General features: G+C 55.6%; 1 protein-coding gene across 1 annotated transcript in view; it reads right to left on the bottom strand.

The window, feature by feature from the left end:
- FAM78B (family with sequence similarity 78 member B) overlaps positions 1-23,133 on the bottom strand; it is a 54,141-nt gene that overhangs the window by 29,718 nt on the left and 1,290 nt on the right. The window lies entirely within an intron of this gene.

Here is a 23,133-nt window from a genome sequence, read left to right on the forward strand (position 1 = left end):
GTGGAGGCCATGGAGCTGTCCTCAGCACCTGGGCCAACTTTGCTCCAATGAAGCCTTGGCTGCGGGAGGGGAAGAGAGAGATAGAGAGAAAGGAGAGAGGGAAGGGTGGAGAAGCAGATGGGTGCTTCTAGAGTGAGGGGGCAGGGAGGGAGCAGCAAAGTGAGAGAGCAAGAAACGAATGGAAACAATGAGAACTAGATCAGGGATTGAGAAATGAATAAATAATTGAACTGGAGGGAGAGAAACAGAGGAGATGCAGAGAAGTTTGGGTCCTGTTAACAGGTCTAACAGGTATAAACAGGATGATAAAATGTGAGTTGTTGGCCCAGCTCCCCTGTTCCCGTTTCTTAGTCTCCACATGTCCTGACCAGAAATCTAATCTGGGACTTCCGCATGCCAGGCGACGCTCTACCACTGAGCCAACCAGCCAAGGCAGGTGTTCCATCTTGTCTCCTCCTGTTCCCTTCATGGAAACCTCTTTCTTGGGGACACATTAAAAACTGTAGTCCCCCTGCACCCGCTCCTCCTATTGCTTCTTCCTCTGTCCTTTCTCTGACACAATCTCATTTCCCGCTGACCCCCGCCCCCCTCAAACCAGTTCAGGTCCCCGTCATCTTGTATGTGGTCCCTCCTCACTCTAATCCACTCCAGAAACTACCACCAAACAGCCCCTTGAACACGGCCCTTAATTAGTGTCAATTAGTATTAACCCTGTGATCGAGACAAAGGGGCTTGAGGCCCCAGCCCAGCCAGGTGACACTCCCGAGATGACACAGCCGTTCAGATGGCAGGAGCAGGCCAGAGCCCCGGGTTCCCAGAGCCTCAGATGTGGGTTCTCTCTCCCTCTCTCTCAGAGTACATCTCCCTCTGCACGGCCAACCCCACGGCAGGCACACATAAGCCCCAGCAGACCCAACGGATAACACTGTGCTGAGTCTGGTAGGTGTCAAGGTGACAACAAGGATGAGGGCCCGTTGGGGAAACAGCTGTGTTAGGCTCACTCACTGGCTGGTAGTTTGTATGATCAGTGCGTGAGCATGTGGCAGGGTCATGTGCGCACACATGTGTGTGTGTACCCTGTGTAAGGCTATGGTGCTTTCCCTTCGTGCAGAATGCCTGCCTGCCACCACGAGGGGTGGTTTTTCTGCTGGTTCGCCTGCTGCCGTGAGACTCGCTTTCACCCTGCCTGTTTGTTTGCCCGCCGTTGTGAGACTCTGATTGGTGGGAATGGCCCACCGCTTTCCGGCTCCACACTCCCTCTACCGTCTGCCCGAATCCCGTGTGGACCTGCCTGGCCTCGGCCACCAGCATCACAGGGTTCCAGCAGGACAACATGGTCCACCACCCCTCTCCTGGGCCGGCGTGCTTTTCTAGAGTCCCCCCAAATGAAACAAGACGGTGGAAGGCGATGCCAGAAGCCCTGTGGGCAGGGCCAGCCTGCTCTGGGGTTGAAGCCGCCCCACCTGGCCAGGCAGGGAGGGGCGTCAGGACAGAGAAGTTCCCCCTCCCTCCCTGGGTGACTGAACCCTCCAGCAGGCGGTGGTGGTGTGGCCACACCAGGCAGCAGCGGGGTCAGGTTCCTTGCTCCCACAGCTGTGACAAGCCAGGGAAGGCGTCCCAGGAGAGTCACTACCCCGCGACAGAAGTGCCTTGCTGGGAAACACTACACTGAGCCTGGGTCCCTGAATTCTTTGACTCACAAGGGGGGGGCATTCTGGCAGAGGGAGGGGCGGGGACACATAGGCCGTCCTTCCTGAGCATTTTGGCCACATCCTGAGACCCACGCTCTGCAGGAGAGCACCAGAGGGGGAGGGCGGGGGACCGGGGAGGCTGGAGCACTTCTAGTGCCTGAGAGGCAGCCAGGTGCCTCTGGGAGGACACAGGAGACTTATCCTGGGGGGGGGGGGTGTCTCATGGTTCAAGGAGAGGTGAACATCAAACAGGTCTGGGCTTAAAGGAGGAAGAATGAGGAAAACTGTATGAAACGCATGAGTTCATGGGTCCAGGGGGAGCAGGGACAGCTGAGCAATGCTGAGTGAGTTCCTAATGGGATCCTCCGGTTTCAGGAAAGAAAAACCAAGGTGACAAGGCCACATGCCGACTGTGGGTCTCCTGAGCCAGGATCTCGGCACCCGGAGACCCGGAAGAGCCCCACGGCCACGAGGCAGGAGAGGTCACCTGAACGCCGAGGACCTAGGTCTCAAATTGAGGAGGACCCACGCGTTATTGCTCTCGCTCTGATCGAAGCTGCGGACTTCACCTGAGAAAAAGAGTCCTGCTTCAATCTGAGGCCGAAAACTGGGAATGCCAGACAGGCTCACCTGAGCACGACTTTATCCAGCATCTGACATTTGTGAGAGCAGCAGGCTAGGCAGACGGGGACGCGGGAGCCGTGTGGAAGACCTACGATGAAATAGAGCATTGCTGCCATGTCACGTGAGGATCACGCGGTTCACAGAGGACTGAACGGCGGTCGGTGTTTCTGCCCTCCTGCTGTTACGTCAGCAGTGGTTCCAAACCCCTCCTCCGCCCCAGCACGCACAGGGCGGACAGTTCAGCACTCCCAAGCCCACTGGCACCGCCTCAGTTCCACATCTGTCACTGCAACTGAATGGTGTGACCGTGGGCAAGTCACTGAACTTCACGTTGCTGCTCCTGCCTCAGTCCAACGGGGGATCCTACAACCACTTGATGGGGTCCCTGTTGAGGATTCAATGGGACATGTGCATGAAACAGGCGTGGGCACAGGGAATGGCTGGTGAATGTCACGACAAAGGGCGTGTCCACACGTCACCTCCCTTCCCACAAGGTGCAGTGGCGGGTGACCCCCCCCCCCCAAGTCCCTCCCGTGCAGGATTCCGTGCTTATTGCCAAACTGTTCTAATCAGACAAAGACTCTCATGTTGGGATGAAGGCACCACGTTCAAAAGCCACTTGCTTCCAGCTGCTTTCTGCGAATGAAGCACTGTACAAATATGCCCACACTGCATCAACGATGTGAACCGGGCAGGGCAGCTACCTGCCCTCAGGTGCTGTCAGATAAAGTGCCCTGGGTGACGCAGCCAGCACACCAGAGTGACGAAACACGCCTCATGGTTGGTATCCACTGGCTCCCCGAGATGACCTACAATGAATGAAGTCAGGGCAGTCTGTGGGACTGTCCACTGTCCCATTTGTGCCCTCGGAGGGATGGGGAATACAGGGACCCATCTATGATATTAAACATTTAGGCAGTGTCCCCTAACTTCCCTCTAACAACCCAATTTGTATCAGCCATCCATGACTCTCTGAAAGTTGGTTCTGGGAGCGTATGTATGATTTCAGCCCACAGTTTCTTGGGCTAATGATTTTCAACATGGACTACGGACAGCACCAAGTACGTACAACTTCCTTTTATGTGACCTACAATAATCGCAATGACTCAGCAGGGCAGGAGGAGATGCCATTAACATCTGTCACCTGAAGGATTATTTATTTATTATTATTGTATTTTTCTGAAGTTAGAAGCGGGGAGGCAGAGAGACAGACTCCCACATGCGCCCAACTGGGATCCACCCGGCATATCCAGCAGGGGGCGATGCTCTGGCCATCTGGGGCGTTGCTCTGTTGTGACTGGAGCCATTCTAGTGCCTGAGGCAGAGGCCACAGAGCCATCCTCAGTGCCCAAGGCAACTTTGCTCCAATGGAGCCTTGACTGTAGGAGGGAAAAGAGAGACACAGAGAAAAGAGCAGGGGAAGAGTGGAGAAGCAGATGGGCGCTTCTCCTGTGTGCCCTGGCTGGGAATCGAACCCGGGACTTCCACACACCGGGCTGATGCTTTACCACTGAGCCAACTGGCCAGGGCCAGGAATTATTTTTAAAGAAGCCAATTAAGTCTACAATAAAACAGGTAGGTTACTGTGCAGAAACATTAATTAGGCCAATTTTGAGGTTTCTACCAGTTCCCTGAAAAAGAGTTCAGTCCTCCTCCAGGGGCGCGCCCCTCCTCCAGATGCCTGCCAGGTAGAACCTAGTTTGGTTGGCCTTTTCTTGAGGCACCTAGACAGACAGACATGGTTGATGTCTGTCCCGGAAGGAAAACGAAGAGGTGAGTCTGAGCAGGACTGTGTCACCTAAAACTAAGATCTTCCACACAGTCTTTGGTTTTGCAAGTGCACGCACAAGTGTTCAAGCCCCAAACCCAGGAAACTATTCCTTGGTGAGCAAAGGGTAGGTCAGGGATGGTTAACCGGCTCCAATCCCTAAAGCCAGGTGGGGGGAAGCAGGACCCAGGAGACCCCCATCTCGACGATGATTCAGGCTGCATGACCTGAATGCTCCTGGATCACGGTTCTAAACGACGGCATGTGTGACCTGTCTCACTAGCAACAGGGATACGCCTCTGTTGCTTTGCTATTTGGTCCCATAGCATAAGATGTCCTGGGTGAAGACCTTCTCCTCAAAGAAGCAGTGGAGGGGCAGAGACTGCACTCTCTGGGCCCCGTTTGCCGCCCAGGGAGGAAAGGAATGGAGAAGAAAGCCACCCAGAGAGAACTCCAAATGGAACAGTTTCCACCTCTGGTCTCAGGGTTCTGGGATCCAGCCCCAGGCAATGTTGTTGTGGTGTCTGCCCCGTGCAGAGGGGCGGCCCCTCCCCGTCTCCTCTGAACAGCCACCTGCATCCTGTGTGTACTCTGCGGAGACAGGACAAAGGTTAACCAAAACCCGAGGCAGTTTAGAATCAGCACAGATGGAACCCACTCGCTCTCAAGGTTGGGTTTTGATAAGATGAAGAAGAGAGGAAGTCTCCCAAGACCCGGGAAACTCCCCCAAGCTTCCTGCATTCACAAGCCGAGCGCAGAAGGGATGCAGACACGTGACCCTGACGCTAAATCGTTCCCACAGCCCCTTTGACAGAGACTTGTCACTCACCGGTCTTTTCAGGTGAGCCGACTAAAGCACACAGTATCTTATAACCAAACTCAGCCACTAATTTGTTTGTCTGTGGGACCAGATTGGGGGGCGGGGGAGCAGGTTCTCGCAAAGAATACAGAGAATGTGACAGAACGAGACTGGGAGAATTCCAACGGGTGGTGGAGGGTGTCAGAGGCTTTAGTAAGAGAGAGTTCAATCTTACGCCATCGTCTGCATTCACAGCGTGGCTGTTTCTAAGAAGTGTCACATTTGTCTTCCCAGAGCCTGGGGCATGGAGAGCCGGAGCCGCAGGCAGAGGGTGTGGGGCAGGTCAGCTGATGGCTGGCCAGCGGCAGGCTGGCCCCATCGTGAGTGCACTGCTGGGGACGTGGAAATCTCTGCAGCCTTTCCTCTAGTTATCAAGCAAGACCATCCCCTCCCTGGGCATCCTAAGTGTTAACTGACCTGAAGAAGAGAGGGTAATGTTGCCATCTGCGCGTTTTCCACCCAGCTGTGGAACCCTTTGGTCTGAGACAGACGATCTTAAAGCCCGGCTCGGACCTAGGACGTGTCTGCATTGAAGGCGATAGCTGTCTTGCCAAGGTTTTATACTTAGGCTGCTAAGGATACTGAGCAATGGACAATCCTTGTTAGGGGGTGGGCACGTCAGATTGCACTTAAACAAGGTTCCAGGCCCTGGCTGGTTGGCTCAGTGGAAAAGAGCATCGGCCTGGCGTGTGGAAGTCCCCAGTTCGATTCCCGGTCAGGGCACACAGGAGAAGTGACCATCTGCTTCTCACCCTTCCCCCTCTCCTCTCTCTCTCTCTCTCTCAGCAAGTGGCTTGGCTGGTTCGAGCGTCAGCCCTGGGCATTCAGGATACCTCAGTTGATTTGAGCATCCGCCCCAGACAGGGGTGGCCAGGTGGATCCCTGTCGAGGTGCGTGTGGGAGTCTTTCTATCTCCACTCCTCTCACCTAAAAAAAAGTTCCAGTGTCCTGACAACATGGGTCTGTTGCTGCTTGGGGCTCTGTCCCCAGAACCCACGTCCAATCTGGAATTCCCAGATGCCTGAACCTTTTGAGTGACCTTTCCTACCTGACACTGAGGCTAGGGCAGGGGGCAGCAGAAGTCTTGCGTTTCCAGAGAGGCACTCACCGAGTGGTACACACATGTTCCCTGTCTTCAAGGGGCTGGGGGGGGGTCCCACTGTGATAAGAGGGGGATAGTTCATATCAGGACTGACCATGAAATATAGAAACTGGTTTCGTTCGTGACTTCAGGAGTCAGTATCTTTACTTTAGGTTTGCGTATAATCATGTTGATTGCGACCAAATTATAGGTTCCTGGGTGCGACCTTGTCTTGCCCGTCTCTGACCCCTGAGGGTTCTAGCAGGGAGAAGACACCCTGGACCTGTTTTTGTGGAATGAGTGATGCATGAGGTAAGTTCATCTCAAATCTCCCCAGTCTACAGGCCTAGTACAGTGGATGCACTGCAGAGTTAACTGAAAAGGAATTGTGCCCTACCTACCCTGGGCAGGGCTACGCGACAGCGTCCAGGATTCGAACACACACCGCACAGGGCTTCTCCGGTCTAGGAGCCGACTCCAGGGAGGACCAGGGTTTGGGCAACAGCACAAGAGGCTGTACAGCCCGGTGGTTATGACTGTAGACCCTGGAGCCAGATCATTTGGGTTCAAATCCTAGCTTGAAAGAGCAGAGAGTCATCTTGAGTTACTCACTGATGTTCACCGTCTCCATTCTGTCACCTGCAAAGTGGCCAGGATAATAACGGTACCTCGTTCACAGGGTCGGTGTGGGGATCGAATGAGTTAAGACGTGAAGTATTTCACCATGTGAAAGAGTTAGTTACTAATAGGCGGTGGAGGCTGGGACACCGAGCTGGGCTTGGGGAGGGCTGGTGGAGACTCTCCCTCTGGGAGAAGGGAGGGTGACCCCTGCTGGGGAAGTGCGGAGAGAGGCTGGAGGAGTCACGGCTGGGGACTGACCATGGCTGAGGCATCGTGGAGGGACTGGCAGGTGAGACAGGTTAGGGATGCCCATCGTCCCTTGGGCAGGACAGGGCAGGGCTGGGCAGGGCACCAGAGGTTTGGCATTAACTCATTAAGGAGTTTGAACCTCGGGAGGCTTTTGAGCAGGAGGGGGTGACGCCATCAACTTTATGTCCTGAGATGCCCACTCTGGCCCTGAGGCAGAGGAGAGGGGGCACACTGTGGATGGGGGGTGGGGTGGGCGGGGAGGCCAGTCAGGAGGCCGTAGCAGTGACACAGATGTGACCAGGTGAGGCCAGCACGAAGGTGAAGGACTGGAGAGAGGAGGGCAGACTCCGGGAAGGAGGAGCAGGTTAAAGACACGACAGCCGCCCGACAATCGCCACGGTCCCGAGCCCCTCACCGCCCATCAGGCCCCGTGCCAAGAACCTGGCACGGTCGTCTCGTCTTGCCCGGTCCTCACTGATACCCTACACACCTCGTGGGGTGGGGCAGCGCTGTGCGAACAAGGTAGGGAGGAAACAGATGCCCGTGGGGGCTGGAGGATGGCAGAGACAGGACCGCTCACTCGCCTTGGGTGAGAATAAAAAAAGGAAGGAGGTTTCATCAGAGAGGGAGTAAGGAGGAGGCAGAGGAAACAGATGACAAAAGGCACCAAAGAAATCCTGACCCTGAAGGAAGGGGTCGGTCCGGTACCCGGGGTTCCAGCAGATAAAGGGATTGGGTGCCTAATTGTGCAGGAAATAGATACCAACACTCAGAACTGTCTGATGGTCCGCCCAATGCACGCGCCTGTGTGCATGTGTGTGTATGTACGAGTATGAGTACGAATATGAGAGAGAGATGTCCTGGATCCATGCACGCCCCGGCATTCGGGTGCATGCAGGAGAGGCTGTGCGTCAGGGTGGGGTCTAGGAACGGGTCTGATCTTCTTTATGAATGATCTGGATGTGGGTGTCACAGGCATAGAATCAACAGATGGCGATACATTTGTAGAAAACTGGAGAGACAGATTTAACTCCAGGATCACGGGCAATTCTTCAGCTGCCTCAAGGGGAGGGAGGCCCGAGAACATGACGCATTTCCCCCAGGATGAGCTCCCGTCCCTGCCTGTCGGGAGGAGGAGCTGTATGTCCGGGGCTCCCCCAGCAGGGAGAACCAGAGCAATCAGGCGGCCAGGCAGCCGGCGGGCCAGCCGAGAGGGGCAGAGAGAGGTCTTCTATTCATTTGCAGCTGCAGTGGCTCTTGACAGACAGGGAGTGGGTGGTAGCTTATTTTCCAACTCCCAACACCCACCCTTCCTCTTGTTTCTTCAGCAACAAGGCTTAAACACATTTTCCTTGGGGCAAACCTTCAGCTCCAAAGGGGAGAAGCCACGGAAAAAGTCCAGAGCCCGCGGGGGAAGGCAACCTGCCAGAGGAAGCCCTTCTGTGTCCCACCTGGTACCTCCCCCAGTCTTCCCCATCAATTCCCTCATCTTTCCCAAAAAGTAGCAGCAACCCTCTCTGGTCCAGCCTCCTGCCGGTGAAAGAGAGTAGTTTGGGGTTTCCTTGACAAAGCCAGTAGGTAGGGCCTTGCTGGGCGGACTCAGCGCCACCTATAATACTCCACTACCGTTTGAAAGGCACATTTCAGCCCTGGGTTCCTTGAATCTCCAACTCTGCCAAGGAATACAGTCGGTGGTGGGATGCCCTCAAGCTGGGCTGAAGTCCATTCTCATCCGAGTGAAGGGTGTGGCAGCTCCATCCGACACCTGCAGACTGGGGAGCACATGGTCTGTGGGAACCGCCACTCCTGCCTGGCTCCTCAGACTCCTATCTTTTCCATCAAGGTTGCATGTACGAGGTCCACCTTGCCAAGGCGGGGGTGCCTCTGGGCATGGAACCAAGACAAGACTTCACCTTTTGGACGTTCTTCCACCTGCCCAACCTGTCGAAGCGCGTCTGGCATCTCGCAGGCTGCAACCAGATGCCACCCTGGCACTGGCCGGTCACTGCCTGTGCTCACAAAGGGAATGAGGGTTTCTCGATGGGCCGGAGGGGGGGGGGTGCGGAGGGGCCCACACGGCACATTCACTTGTTCTGGGATCTGTGGCGCTAGGCGGCGGGCGGGGGGGGGGGGGAGGAGTGAGTCAGATAGTGAGTCAAGGGCTGACCCTGTGAGCGGGGAGGGAACCCCCCTCCACCTGTTCTCTGATGTTAAGAGAGGCCAGAGAGCCTCGTCTCAGCAAGAGTCAGCAGAATGTTCAGTCTTGGGTCTGTTCATCATCCAAGACAAGCACAAGTCAGGCACGATTTCGGCACCTGATGGAGCCCCATCCCGGTAAGTATCCCAAGGGAAGGCGACTGCCTCTTTTTGATGACTGACTACGCATTAAGCTGACATTCACATTCAGGACCCAGGAGGACATCAGGACAGCAGAGCAGACAGAGCAGAGAAGGAGCCAGAAGACACCTTTTCATCGATGCGGGCATCTCCTCCGGAGTTCTTGGATTCTCCATTTGCAAGAGAAGCCAGACCTTCCCCACCTTCCTCTCCTAGCCACCGTGTGCAGGGGAAGAAATGTTACGAGCCAAAGCATGCTGTGAGCTTCTATTGCCGAGTTGAAAGATGGTTACTAACATGGCCTGGAGGGTCTGGACTCCTCCCTGAGGACAGGGGTCAGGCCAGCAGTTCAGTGGCCTGATGATTCTGAGTCACTGCTCTTCCCATTTTGCTGAAAGGCTCCTGACCTTGGGGGCCAGTCCCTACCTTCTCCCATCCAGGGTTTTATGGCGTCTGGGGCCGCCAAGCATGACAGGTACTTAGGATCCTATCTGCGTCACTCTTCCTACCTCTGAGTTAAAATGATGGATTGTCAGGTCAGGGGTGGCTTGTCGGGGCTGAGGATGCTAGGGTTCAGAACCCAGAAGGCCAGCCAGACGGTGAAGAGGACAAACAGCGGAGAACGAGTCCCGGGGAGGCGCGGTGTGTGTGTGGCATTTCCACCAACCTCTCCGCAAAGGTGACTGGCCTCCTGAGCATTAGCGTTTGTTTCACTTTGGCTCCCGGGACCCGGAATGATCCTGACTCCCTTTCCCAAGAGCTTCATGTCCTCTGGCCTTCCTCAGTCCCCAGTGCCCACACTCAGTTTGCGACTTGATGATGACACCCTCTCATCTGTCTTTGCAGGTCTCATCACTGGCTATGGAGTGCGCGCGCGCGCACACACACACACACACACACACACACACAGCAAGGGTTCTCGGAAAATTCTGAGCTGCTAACCTAATTCCAGGGCTCTGAGTCCTGGGTCCCGGGGTTCAGGAAAGACCAGGTTATGAGATGGTCAGAGAGGACCTCGCCTAGGAAGGGTGGCAGGAAGGAGCAGCGCAGCGGCTGCCGTGAAGGACACAGGAGGGAGACGTGCTTGCCGCCAGGACAGGAAGGGCTGACTCTGTGAGCGGGGAGGGCAGCCAGAAGCATCCTCAGGCTGATGGTGAGAAGAGCGGCCATGTCTGACGGGCATGCTGTGGTTTCGGAGACCAAGAGTGGGCACGGCGGCTGGGAGCACAGTGCCTGATGGGCCTTGGGAAACAGGACGGATGGGGCATCTTTGCAGGGCTGCTGCCGGCCCAAGCCAGACCTCCTCTGGGAAGTGGGTCCCAGGATAAGCAAGCAGCACAGAACCCGTAGGATGCGTTAGAGAGCTGGCACAGTTCTGCCCAGAGAAGGCAACAACATTTGGTGCTCATCAAGGGCTCTGTGCGAGTCTGTGGGGTTGCCCTCCTCTGGGGGGGGGTGCCTCCCTTGCCGCTGAGCCCGTGGTGGCCCGGCACAGTGCCCGTGCACAGCATCGAGGCTCTGAATAAACACCGGCTAGGGTTCTGCTGTACAAAGGGCTTTGACATGCTCACGGCGAGGTCTTCTATATCGTATGAAAATTCTCCTGGCCTTTCTTGGCACATACCACATGGCACAATTCAGTTTATGACTTTGTGATAAACATTTGCCCATTGAAGTTATTTCTTCATCCATTAAAAGAATATTTTTGTTTAAAAACCCAAATAGGCCCTGGCCGGTTGGCTCAGCGGTAGAGCGTCGGCCTGGCGTGTGGGGGACCGGGGTTCGATTCCCGGCCAGGGCACATAGGAGAAGCGTCCATTTGCTTCTCCACCCCCACCTCCTCCTTCCTCTCTGTCTCTCTCTTCCCCTCCCGCAGCCAAGGCTCCATTGGAGCAAAGATGGCCCGGGCGCTGGGGATGGCTCCTTGGCCTCTGTCCCAGGCGCTAGAGTGGCTCTGGTCACGGCAGAGCGATGCCCCGGAGGGGCAGAGCATCGCCCCCTGGTGGGCAGAGCGTAGCCCCTGGTGGGCGTGCTGGGTGGATCCCGGTTGGGCGCATGCAGGAGTCTGTCTGACTGTCTCTCCCCGTTTCCAGCTTCAGAAAAAAATAACAAAACAAAAAAAAAAAACCCAAACATAAAGTTCCTGCAATGCCCCAGACACTGCTCTAGGCACTTTATAAAATGGGAGCTCGTCTCACTTTCCTAACACCTTTACGAAGTACAGGGTATGTTAACACCCCCTTTGATGGATGGGGAAGCTGCCCGAGTCACACAGCTGGTGGTCGGTGGGGGAGGCAGGATTTGAACCTATGGAACCTACAGAGTGAGTGGCATAGTCTGTGCTGTTGAACAGGATGTCACTTCCAGTCCAAGAGGAGTAAAACTGACAGGGTGGCAGTGGTGGCAGTGGGGAAGCCCAGGCCTCCTCACCATGGGACACTTCCTGCTTGTGACTCATCTTTTACAAGCAGGGACAATGTCCCTCCAGGTCTGTGACCCACCCACATGGAACCCGCCGACGCATGGGAAAGGCAAGATGTCAGGGGTCCAGAAGGCAGCGAACACAAGGAACTCTGATCTCTGATTATATATAGAGATGCATTTTAAAAGAGCGTGTTTTCTGGGCTTACAGATAAATCTTGAAATACCTTCCGTACGCGTGCAGTCTGGCAAGAATGTCTGTCATAGTTTTGTTATCAGATGTCCGAATTATTGGCCATTCCCAGCCTTCTCTGAGGTTAATTTTTCTCCTTTCAGTGAAGCGAGGATATAGTCTCCACGATGACCAGAAGCGCCTAGAGATGCTGAGATCTAGATCAAGAGTCTTTTGAACCCGGTGTCGTTCAATTCCGGCTCGGGAACAGGGAGCTGAGGCCGGGAACGCGATCTTCCAGAAGCCTCAGTTTCTTTAGTGAAACGGGGATGGCGTACGTTGAAACCAGCCTTCAGGGAGATGTAATTTGTGCACAACACCTCACATCTCACGTCTGTCCCAGGCTGTCAGGCGACGGACGGATGGGATCGACGATGACTATCTGGGTTGGGAAGGGGATCACCTGACAGTGAGGGGGGTGAGGGTGCGGCTCGGATTTCTGACGGGCACTAGGAGGACCGGGAGGCACAGCTCGCTCTGCCACTGGGAGTCGGAAGACCCAGCCGATGGGATGGTGGCGTTCTGACCCTTACCCCCCCCCCCCCAGCCCCACGTACATCTATCTGTTCAGGCTGGGTCACTCCTGACATGTGTTCATCTGAAAAATGATACGCTTTCATAGAACAAAAAAACAAACAAAAACAAAACTCCAGAAATTCACCGACTTGAATAGTTATTTAAAAAACACAGACTTGCTTTCAAATAACCTCAATCCTTTGAAGGTCTCAGCTGGTCTGACGCTTTGCTTTCAGTGTGACCCCTTCCTGCAGCCACGCCACCCCCCACCCCTTAAATCCAACCAGGGCCAAGCAAGCTGCACTGGCCCCCCACCAGATGTTCCTGCTCCCCCCAACCTCCTCTTTTACAGAAAGCAGCCGTGGCAGTTAGATCTCACCCTTCTGCTAAAATGCCTCCAGTTCCCTCCCCAAAATAAAATAAAATAAAATAAAATAAAATAAAATAAAATAAAATAAAATAAAGAGAAACCCAAGTTAAAACCCACAACACAGAGGCTCCGGGCTGCTAGGCCGCCGCTCCCGGGCTTCCCCCATCTGCTCTAAGCCACCGGGGCCTCCCAGCTGAGCCCTGCTGTCCGGGAGGGCCCCTGGCCTCCGCACAATCTGTCATCTTTGACACCGCTTGGATCCCATTTCTGCCGGGGCTGCCAGGAGCCACGGAGCTCCCTTTCCCATCTGTGGGCAGGGGGCCAGGGGCCCACGTATGGCAGCAGCATCTGTGCCTGGGAGGAAAAGGATTCTGGGTGTCGTGGACCAGAGTGAATCCCAGTGTGTCCGCACATCCGCCTCTCTCCCTCGGGCTGTCAAGCCCTTTCCCGTTTCCTGCCATCTGCAACGGGCGTCTCTGGGGAGACTCTCCTTTTCTGTGTTCATGGACGCTGGGAACAGGCTGGTCTCTCTGTTCCCGGCAAGTGTGGAGACATCCCTTGGGGCGCCAGAGGCTGCACCCCACGCAGGTGGCCATCTCTGCCTACCCACTGACCTGGACCCTCATCAAACAGGGTGGGGACAGGGGTGACAAAAATGGGAGGTGGTAATGCCCACTCACTGCTTTATGGACTCGGGGGGCCCAGCCTGGGCCCAGGAATGAGCCACCCACTCCTGCCGGGCCCAGTGCGACAGGTGCACCTGGCGTGGCCAGTGGTGGGCATCTCTGGCTATGGAGTTGGTGGGCCTGGGTCAGAGAACGGTCCTACCCCTCTCTGGCTGTGTCACTGCCCCTCTCTGGGCTTCGATGCTCCCATCTCCATGGGCAGTTGAGCTAATGAGCAGTTGGGCCTTCCAGTGACCACTCTACAACCCGCAAGTCAAGGGGGATTCTGTTGACCCCGCCCCCCCCCCCCCCCAACAGCTGCATTCTTCACATGTTTCTCTCACAGAGACTCTGGGCTGACTGGTAGCAGGTAGCAGTCACTTGTCGAGGTAACTGGAAGGCTAACAAGCACTGACCCGGGTGCTGGGACGGACCCTAGCGTCTGACCTTGGCCTCAGGGACACCACGTCCTTGACCAGCTAAGGGAACCAGTTGAGAGGTGAGGAGATGGCTCTTTCTCTTTCTTTTCTTTTTTCTTTTCTTTTCCTTTTCCTTTTCCTTTTCCTTTTCCTTTTCCTTTTCCTTTTCCTTTTCCTTTTCCTTTTTCTTTTCTTTTCTTTTCTTTTCTTTTCTTTTCTTTTCTTCCTTCCTTCCTTCCTTCCTTCCTTCCTTCCTTCCTTCCTTCCTTCCTTCCTTCTTTCTTTCTTTCTTTCTTTCTTTCTTTCTTTCTTTCTTTTAGATTTTTATGCATTTTAGAAGGGAAAAGAGAGGGGGGGGGAGGAGCAGGAAGCATCAACTCCCATATGTGCCTTGACGAGGTAAGCCCGGTGTTTCGAACTGGCGACCTCAGTGTTCCAGGTCGATGCCCTATCCACTGCGGAGCTGACTCTCTCCAATGCGAAGGAAACTTGTCATTTCTCAGGCCTCCTCAGTGAGGACAAACCTCGCAGATCTGTTCATTCATCTGCTCTGTCCTTCATCCGTTCAACCTCATAATAAAGAGTCACTGGAACCCTGGCGTCTAATCCTGGCTCTGTCACTTAGGAGCCGGACAGTGCTGGACAAGCTTACCCAACCTCTTCAGGTCTCGGTTTTACTATCTCTACTATGGGCAGGGCAGCGGCGCCAATTCTACCGACCGTGGAGGGGAAACATTCAGCACTGGATTCAGGGCTCAACACAGGGTGCTTGTGATTGTCCTTGAATAAGTGGCTTACGGCCTCATGGGGACACAGACAGACTATCAGCATGCATCTGCCCATTCCTTCAAGTGGACACCCGTCCCAGCCAAAGACAGGCTTCCTGGCTCCAAAGGGTGAGAAGATATCTTCCACAGGAGCGTGGGTTTCATTTGGGGTCACCTATCTCTTTATCCTTCCTAAAAAAACATAAAAGGTTGTTTTCATGAAAGTTTGAAACAGATGCTCTGGGATTTGAGTCACTCCAAACATCTGGTCTGGAGCCTCCCTCCCCCGGGCTCAGGGGCAGAGGCTGCCATTTTGCAATGGAGGCTCCGCTTGGTGGCTTCTAGGACGAGGAGGAGGAGGAGGGAGGAGAAGGCAACATTCCTCTCCCAGGAGAGAACGTCTGAATCCCCACAAGCCTTGCCCTTCCCACATATCCCAGACCCTGACCCCTCCAAATCCCCAATGCTGGGGCAAAGCGACCTCCCATTGGCCTGTTTCTGGTAATATCCAGTTTTGCCAAAGCCCGGTCCCACCACCATGTGTGCCCAGGAGCCCAGCCTCCTGGGCCTGCCCGCCCCTTCAGAATGCTACACTGCGGGGCTGATGGAGGAAGTGGTTTATCGCCTCCCATTAGTCAGACCCCTGACAGCTTCTGAGCGCCAGCCCAGCACAGGGTCCCAGGAGCCCGCCTGGGAAGGTCAGGCCCCAGGAGAGGGACCCGGCCAGGGGCATGCTGTCACCGTAACCCCACGGAAGTGCCCTTGGACAGCACAGGATCTCATTTATTTTGCTTTAACCCGACAGCCTGAAATTTCTCTTTGCGTCTGTTGAAGACATTTAGATGTTCCTGTCTACCCTTTCTTGTCTTCAGAGGCCACCAGGGGTGCCTCCAAAGCGTCCAGGTGCTGATCCACCCGGAGGTGCTTCACGTACACGGCTCCTATCCTGGTTTGCTGACCGTGCACTTGGCACATGAGGGCACTAGGGCAGGAGGTGGGTGGCCTGGACACCAGGTCTGATTTGACCACTGCCTACTAGAGTAACTGAAAGCACGTTCTTTTATCTAAAATGGGAGAAACAGTTGCCTTGAATAGGTTTTGTGATTACTGTGAGGTTAATGACGTGAGGTCCCCTTGTCAAAGAGACACAACCGTGAATACGTATATCATTAAAAAGATATCAGGGAGAATATATTAAAAGTAGTTTTGGACACACATTATTTGCAGCATTGGTCTCATCTGCCCACCCAGGCTGAAGCCCCACAACCCCAAACATGCTGTGCCCCAAACACGAACGGCACGGTTTACAGGCTCTCGCTGTGCCCTGGAACCCACAGCTCGGAGCAGGTCTGGGAACCGCCACCCACCCACCCACCTCCGAGTCTGTGTGGAGGACGGCCCCGGCGGGGACACGAGCTTTCTCCTCCCCTCTGGCTCTGAGTGGAGCTGGGGGGAGCAGGGCTGAGCGGTCGGGGACCCCTCTGGAGCCTGGTGCTTCTGTGCCTGGGCAGCCCAAGGGCCACCGCCGCACCCTCCCTGTTCCTTCACGCTGACCCAGAGCCACCCTCTAGTAGCAGCAGTCACACTCGATAAAGACAAGAAGGGCGTGTGCACACAGCGCTTGACAGTTTGGAGAGCCCTTCCACAGTTGTCATCTCACTTGGCTCCTGAAGGAGACAGGACAGAGCTCACTGCCCATTTACGGGCACATGAACGAGATGAGACACGGAACTGTCAAAGGGGATGGCAGAGGTCACGCCACTGGCGCTCTGACTCGCGTCCCCATGCCGGGAGCCAGCAGCTGTGTCCTCAGCGGGTACTGTCAGCATCTCCACTGGCTTGGATCCCAGCACCTGAGGGGTAGGGTCCCGTGGCCCATGTGGTGGCCCACATGGTGGTGCAGGGACCTTGAAAAAGGAACGACAAGGCAAGAACTCCCAGAGCCAGCGGTCCGTCCGAGGAGGTGACAGCGGAGCCAGGGGTTCTCCCCCACGGGGGCCTCTCTCCTCCAGAGCATCTGCCCAAACAGCAAGGAAAATTGGGAGGGGTAAACAGGTGACTGTCTGCTGGGGCCCAGGGCTACCTGCCTTCAGGGCCGACAGCTCTGGAGGAGGAGCCCAGCCGGCATGGGGCCCCTGAGCTGAGGGGGCCCTCCTCCCACCGCTGAGAATCATCCCTCACTGGAGGTGTCCGCGAGGCCACATATGGAGAGCACCCAGCACACAGACCTTGACCATCCTTTTCTTCCCTTTCTCGTCACAGGTCCTCCCAGACCCACAGGCATCCCTTGACGTGGGCACTGTCCCCCCACCTGCGCAATGACCCACCCTGTTTAAGAACCCAAACACTGCACTGATCTGGACAAGTGAGAACAGGGGACTCGCCCACGGCTCTCTCCTGGTGGGGACGTCCCACCTGGTGGCATCTCTGCCGTGGGTGTGGGGGTCCAGCCCTCCCAGGGACCCTGGCGCCAGGCGGGCCCCGCCTCCATGTGGTCCCCGTACGGCTCTGACTGCTGACTTCAGATCCCCTCTCGTCTTGTCACAACCAGTTTTCAAACCACAGCCCCTTCCTCTGGTCAGTGCAGTGTCCACCCGACAGAAACAGTGCTCCTCTGTCAGCATCAGTGGACCGAAGTGGCTGGCTGAGACAGAATCTACAGAGCCACCTCCATACGTCCTGGGGACAGGCCACAGCGTCCCCTCCAGAAGTGCCCAGGGAGAAGCGGGGCTGGTGACAGCAGCAGCCTTTGCCACAAGGTTTCCAGTCCTGATACGAGTGGAATGCTAACTGTCCCCAACACAGCCGGGCCAAGCCGCGGCAGTACGCGTACGAACAGGCAGAATACGGGGTCAGAGTGTCCCAGCCAGGGCACTCCCTAGATGTGTGGCCTTGGGCCAATCCTCTGCCTCCCTGAGCCTCAGTTTCCCCATCGGTAAGACGGGCAGACTAACAGCATTTAACTCACTGGGTCGCAGGGAGAGTCAGACAAGCCTGCAGTGCTGTGCCAATGGAGAGAGGGGATCCCGGGGTCCTGCACCCTGCACCAGGCCCTGCGTTGCTGCACAAGGTGCCAGCCTCTTCCTTCACCCAGAACAGGAAGTTTCCACAGCCCTGGCCCCGATGGCACTGCCTCGCTGCCACGGGGAAGGTCACGGGCACCCTGTGGCCCACACTCTGCCCCGGCTTCTGCGTCCCACTCGGCACCAATGCAGTGGGTTTTAGAGTCCCAGGCTCCCCAAGCCTGTGTTGTTTTTAAGTCTCCATTGATTTCTCCCCTGAACTCTTTCCCCGTCATTTGTCTCCCACCCCACCCGCTCTGACAGAGTTGTGCTCTCTCTGCAGGTAGCTTTAACGCTTCTGATAAGACCTGCTAATCCTCTGCTGCTTCTCTCCCCCAGATGGAGATGATTAGAGGCTCAGGGTCAGGCCAGCTCCCCGTCAAGGGCATTCAGGACTTTCCTTGGGGACTGGACCCTGCGTCTCCTCCTGAGGCTCTCCACCGAAGTGGGGGGGATCCCCAGCATTTCCAGTGAGGAGCAGCTCGGGTTACTTCCCGATCAGGAACGCCCCCCACCCAGCCACAACTGGGGACAGAGTGGGAGTGGGGGGATGGGTCTGGACCATTGGGCTCCTCCCTGCACAGGAACAGAGCTAAGCTTCAAGAGCAAAACGCCTGGAGGAGGCGTCTGGGCGACTAGTGACCGACACACTCCTAGTCACATCGCCCATGCAGGCAGCTGAGAGCGAGGGCAGGTTAGCTTTGGGGGCACCAGTGACCAAGCAGGGCAGGCATTTCCGCAATGGCTAATGCCACACGTCCACAAGTTGCAGGTGGAACAAGACCAGGACAAGCTCTGCGCCACGTCTTCTTGGGGATGTGAAAAGGAGGCCTCGGTGTTTGCTGACCACCACTCCTGGCGCACAGAAGGCCATGGGGACAGAGAACATAAAGGACAGAAGCCCGTCCTGAGGACACAACGCGAAACACACAGCGGCACAACGCTCAGCGAGCGGCCTTCCCCACGCACGAAGCAATGACTGGCGGGCCCGGGGTTCAGGAGTTCAGTGGGGTCAACCTCAGGTTTAACGTGAAAAGCTAATGTTGGAGAGAGACGTGATTGGATGAAGAGGAGAGAAGATTTGAGGTCAGAGAGCAGCTCATTTATTTATCTTCATCTGACGTTTATTGAACCTGTGCTGCGGGCAGGGCCCTGCGGGTTCCTGAAGGATACAATAGAGCACATGTTCTAGGAGACGCGTGGGCCGTTCAGTCAGCATCCGGTTCTCCCCTAAAGGGGACAGAAGCACCTCACGCCGTGAAGCCAGGGGTGGCCTCCCTACGGCACTGACTGCTGAGCCCAGTGGAGGAGCCAGGGTCTGCCGGAAGTGGGTGGGCAAGATGGATGCTACAGACAGACAGATAGACAGAGGCCCATGGACAGGTCCTGGATTGGGGAGGAGATGGTTCCTTTGGACAAAGAGAAAAAGGCTGACACAGCTCAGGAAAAGAAATCCAGAGTGTGGGAAGACATCTTCCAGGTTGATCCGACTGCATAGTCATTAGAGGGGTTTAAACAACCAGACGAAAAAACAGTGGTAGCATTTATAGTTTTAAAACATCATTCCGGCTGCCGTGCAGAGGAAGAGTCTGGAGGTGGCGTCTTTGGTTAGAAAGTCTCTGTCAGAGCCGGTGACTGTGGTGGTGGAAGGGAGTGGTGGCCAGACAGAGCTGTCCCAGAGACGGGACCAATAGGACTTGAGGACGGGTTGGACATGCGGGGAAGGACGTGGGGAAGGATGGGGGCAGACACCCACCTGCAGGTCTGGGGTGGGCGCTGCAGTAGAGGTCAAGAGCGCAGGTTTGGTTACGCGGAGCTTGAGATGTCACCCTGACAGACAAGTGGAAATTCTGGGTAGACATGCGCACACCTTGGCTGCGGGTGACCACTTACCATAGAGGGCAGCGGCTGCCCCTGGGATGGACGCCATGTCCCAGGGAGAGTGCGGAATGGAAAGGGTCCCGATGAACTGTGTTTTCAGGTAAGACAGAAAGACAAGAGCAGCTGAACATGCAGCATGGAGACGGAAGGATGGCAGGGGTCAAGATGGCGGTGGGGGTGAGGGCAGCTGTCAACTACGTGGAATGGTGCTGGAAAGATGAGCATCTCTCCTGCAGTTGGCAACACGGATACCATGGACAAACTGAGCAAGAACCATTTTTGGATCGAACCGAATAGGCAACCGAGGGGGAGGGGTCGAGTCAGATCCTCAATGACGTTGGCTCTGAGGGAGGCACGGAGACAGGCAGCAGCTGAGCTAGGACCTCCCGACTCCTAAAGTTCCACCCAGGCCAACGCTCTCCACATTGGCAGTTGAAGCGGTTCCCACATTGTCACCCCTGGGCTGACCAGAGTTCCCTTTCAGCTCTGGAAGACAATGCACCTGGGCCTTTAGCTGTGGCTCGCTACCCCCCTCCCTCCCCTCAGCTTCATATTTTTTCCATCCTGGACACACGACCCCATGTCTGGTTCCAACCTCACTCAGGAAACCTCTTGAGTGCTGGCCTCTAGCATCCAAAACTCCAACAGGACCTGAAGGTCTTACGTCCCACTGGAAAGCCTCTGTGTGTGTCCAAGACGTCTGAAGAAGGCATGGAGGCCCTCATGATACTCTGACCTCAACCCAGTCTTTTCCAGATCACTCTGTCCTTCTTTTGGACCTCATCTCCCACCGTTCTCCACTTGGAAGCTCCACCCCAGCTTCCGCACCCTCTTTTTTCCCCACCTCCACGCAGGGGCTGTCTTCCCCTTCAGAATCAGTCCTCCTCCTTGCCCAGCTGAATCTCAACCAGTCTTCAATTCCAGCTCCAGCCTTACACCTATAGAAAACCCTGCCCCCCCCCACCCCTTACCAGCTTCAGTCCCCGTCCCCTGACCCCCGCACAGTTTGGGAGCCTGGTTTGCCCTGCACGTGTTCACATCTACCACTCTGAGGAACAGGGAAGCTGCCCGCTTGTTCCTGTCTTCTCTCTGCATGTCGGAGGCCCCTGGTAAATACATGTCTATCGGTGGGTGGACTGAGATGGGCAGTGGCTCTTCCTCCCTGAAGGCTGAGACCTGCAGCATCGTTAGAGCTGCAGCTGCAGCAGCAGCAGCAGGGTTCATCGGGCCAAACGGGAGATGGACAGACAGATGAACTGCGCACGAGGGCTCCCCATCCCAGCTTCCACAGGGGCATCGAGTTCAGCTCTGACCACCCTGGTCACCAACTATTTCAGACGCCTACCCTTCTTGGAAATGATAAAAATTTAAATTCACAAAAGTTCACAGTTTCTGTTATGCCCATAACAGAGCTGTCTTACCATTCTGAGCTGTGGGTTTCCTCTGTCACAGTCCCTGTCAACATTGTGGAAGAGGCAGCTTTCCAGCCCGAATCCTCTCATCCTCTCATCCTCTCACGCTTCATGTTAACAACAAGCAAGCTGAATGCCCATGGGTGAAACTGGGGTGTGTAGCGTTTTGTATTTTTCCATGCAGGGCACTGTCTGACGTGGACACGCTGACCAGCAGACTGCGGCCACTTGCAGGGCACACTCCCGTCAAAAAGTTGACACCAGCCAAGTTTTCAGGGCATCAGCATTTTGTGGAAATTGGTTCAATCAACTCTGGGCTCCAAAGTGGCCTAAACACAAGCCATTACTGCAGCCACAGAAAACAGGTAGAATCCGGACACAGATCTATAATAACAGGCTTTACGGCTTCTCGGGGACTATTCTTGCTCTCCTTTACACAAACAACTTGAAAACCAAGAATTTTAACATCCTGAAAGGAACGGTGTCAAGGCCAATGTTTCCCCCCATCCCGAGGGAGAGAACCCCACATGACGGGTCAGGGAATCCGTGGCCCCCAGAAGCCTGAGACCTGGCACCGACCCGCGCCCAGTCAAGTTGGTCCCAGGGTGGCCACACTCTCCCACAGATGCCAGGACATTCAACTCCCCTGCCTCTTGACCTCTCCCCTCAGCTTCTCCAGAGGGTCGGAGGTGTTTTCTTTTACGGAAAGAATTCTTTATTTGCTTTTGATTTGCTTATTTACAAGAGCACAAGGCAACCCAGAGTTGTGGTCTTGGGAAAAGGGAGGTTGCTTCCGTTCTGTCCCTCTGGTCTCCTCCACAGGGGCCCCAGGCTGCAATCACTGCCCCTCCACAACCCTCTATCAAGGTCACACTGCCATCAGGGCCAGGCCAGGGAGACAGAAGGGGGGGCACCCTTGCCCTGTCTGGATCTTTCTCTGACTTGGCTGGAGATAGTGGGTTTCTAAAAACAAACACATGCGCGTGCACACACACACACACACACACACAAAAACAAAACACAAAAAAATCAGCTTTAAGAAACACATGTGCAGATAAAGTCATTCTTTCAAGAGTGTGTCTGTGATTTACCCAAAATAATATGACCCCCTTCTCTCATATCCAGCTGCCTATGAGAAAGACAAGAGCTGGGGGGGGCACGGAGGACCCCAACTCTCACACACCTTCACAGGAGTGGGCTTTCTCCCGATTAAGCGTCTATGCATGAACAGTGCAAACTCTCTCTGGGAGGAAAGCGACCTGTCAACATTCCTTTTAGCACCTACAACTCGTGTTAACTTACAAGCTCTCAAGAGTGCAATAAAAAGTCTACAAACTATTGCTTGAAAGATGGTTTGACCCACATTCACTGGATGAACCCTGGGGGTTCTGGAATCTCAGATTAATACATGAAACGAGGCTGACTTTCCAGAAAAGGGTTTCCCTATAGGCTGTAGACTAATTAGGGCCCTGGACCTGCACTGAAACAGCAGGTAGAACGCAGCCCCCAAACCCTTCAGCCACTGAAGTTGCAATTCGTTCAGAGTCTAACTTCGTTAAGAAAGGAGGTTGGCGGGGAATTATGAAAATCTAGTAAATAAGAGAGTCCTGGACGCCACCGCCCCAGCCTGCGGTTCCGGGCAGGTTGTCGGCCCCTGGTGGCCAGGAGTCTTCTCCAGGCTGGGTCGCCACCGTGGCCGCCGCGCCCAACCCAGCGCGCACCGAGAGGCGCTGCTGAAAGGAGTTGGAGAGCTCCCAGATTCCGCGGTGGGCGCCCTGGAACCCTCCCAGTGCCGCAATTAAGCAAGTTCTGGGGTAAAGAGAGACCCCGGAGCACAAGAAAGCACAGTGCACCGTGCCAGCCCGAGCCGCTTGCACAGGCCACCAGCCCGGCTCGGCTGGACGCGCCCAGTGCCTCCGCTCTCACTGTCCGGAACTCGTCCAGAGGGCGCCCAGCCAGACGGGCGGCTCTGCTGGGTTTGCGGTTCCGGATGGAAACGCCTCCAGGCTTCCTGGCCTGGAGGACAAGGGCTAGAATTCAACAGTCAAAGGGAACATGGGCAGAACCACTCAGTCCCGCTCGGACGTTCGGGACCTGCTTCGCCAAGCCCGCTCGGGTTTCTCCAAAGGACGCGCGGCACAGCCAATGCGCCCCCGCA

The sequence above is a fragment of the Saccopteryx leptura genome, chromosome 2 (assembly GCF_036850995.1).
Source record: "Saccopteryx leptura isolate mSacLep1 chromosome 2, mSacLep1_pri_phased_curated, whole genome shotgun sequence".
NCBI classification, from domain to species: Eukaryota; Metazoa; Chordata; class Mammalia; order Chiroptera; family Emballonuridae; genus Saccopteryx; species Saccopteryx leptura.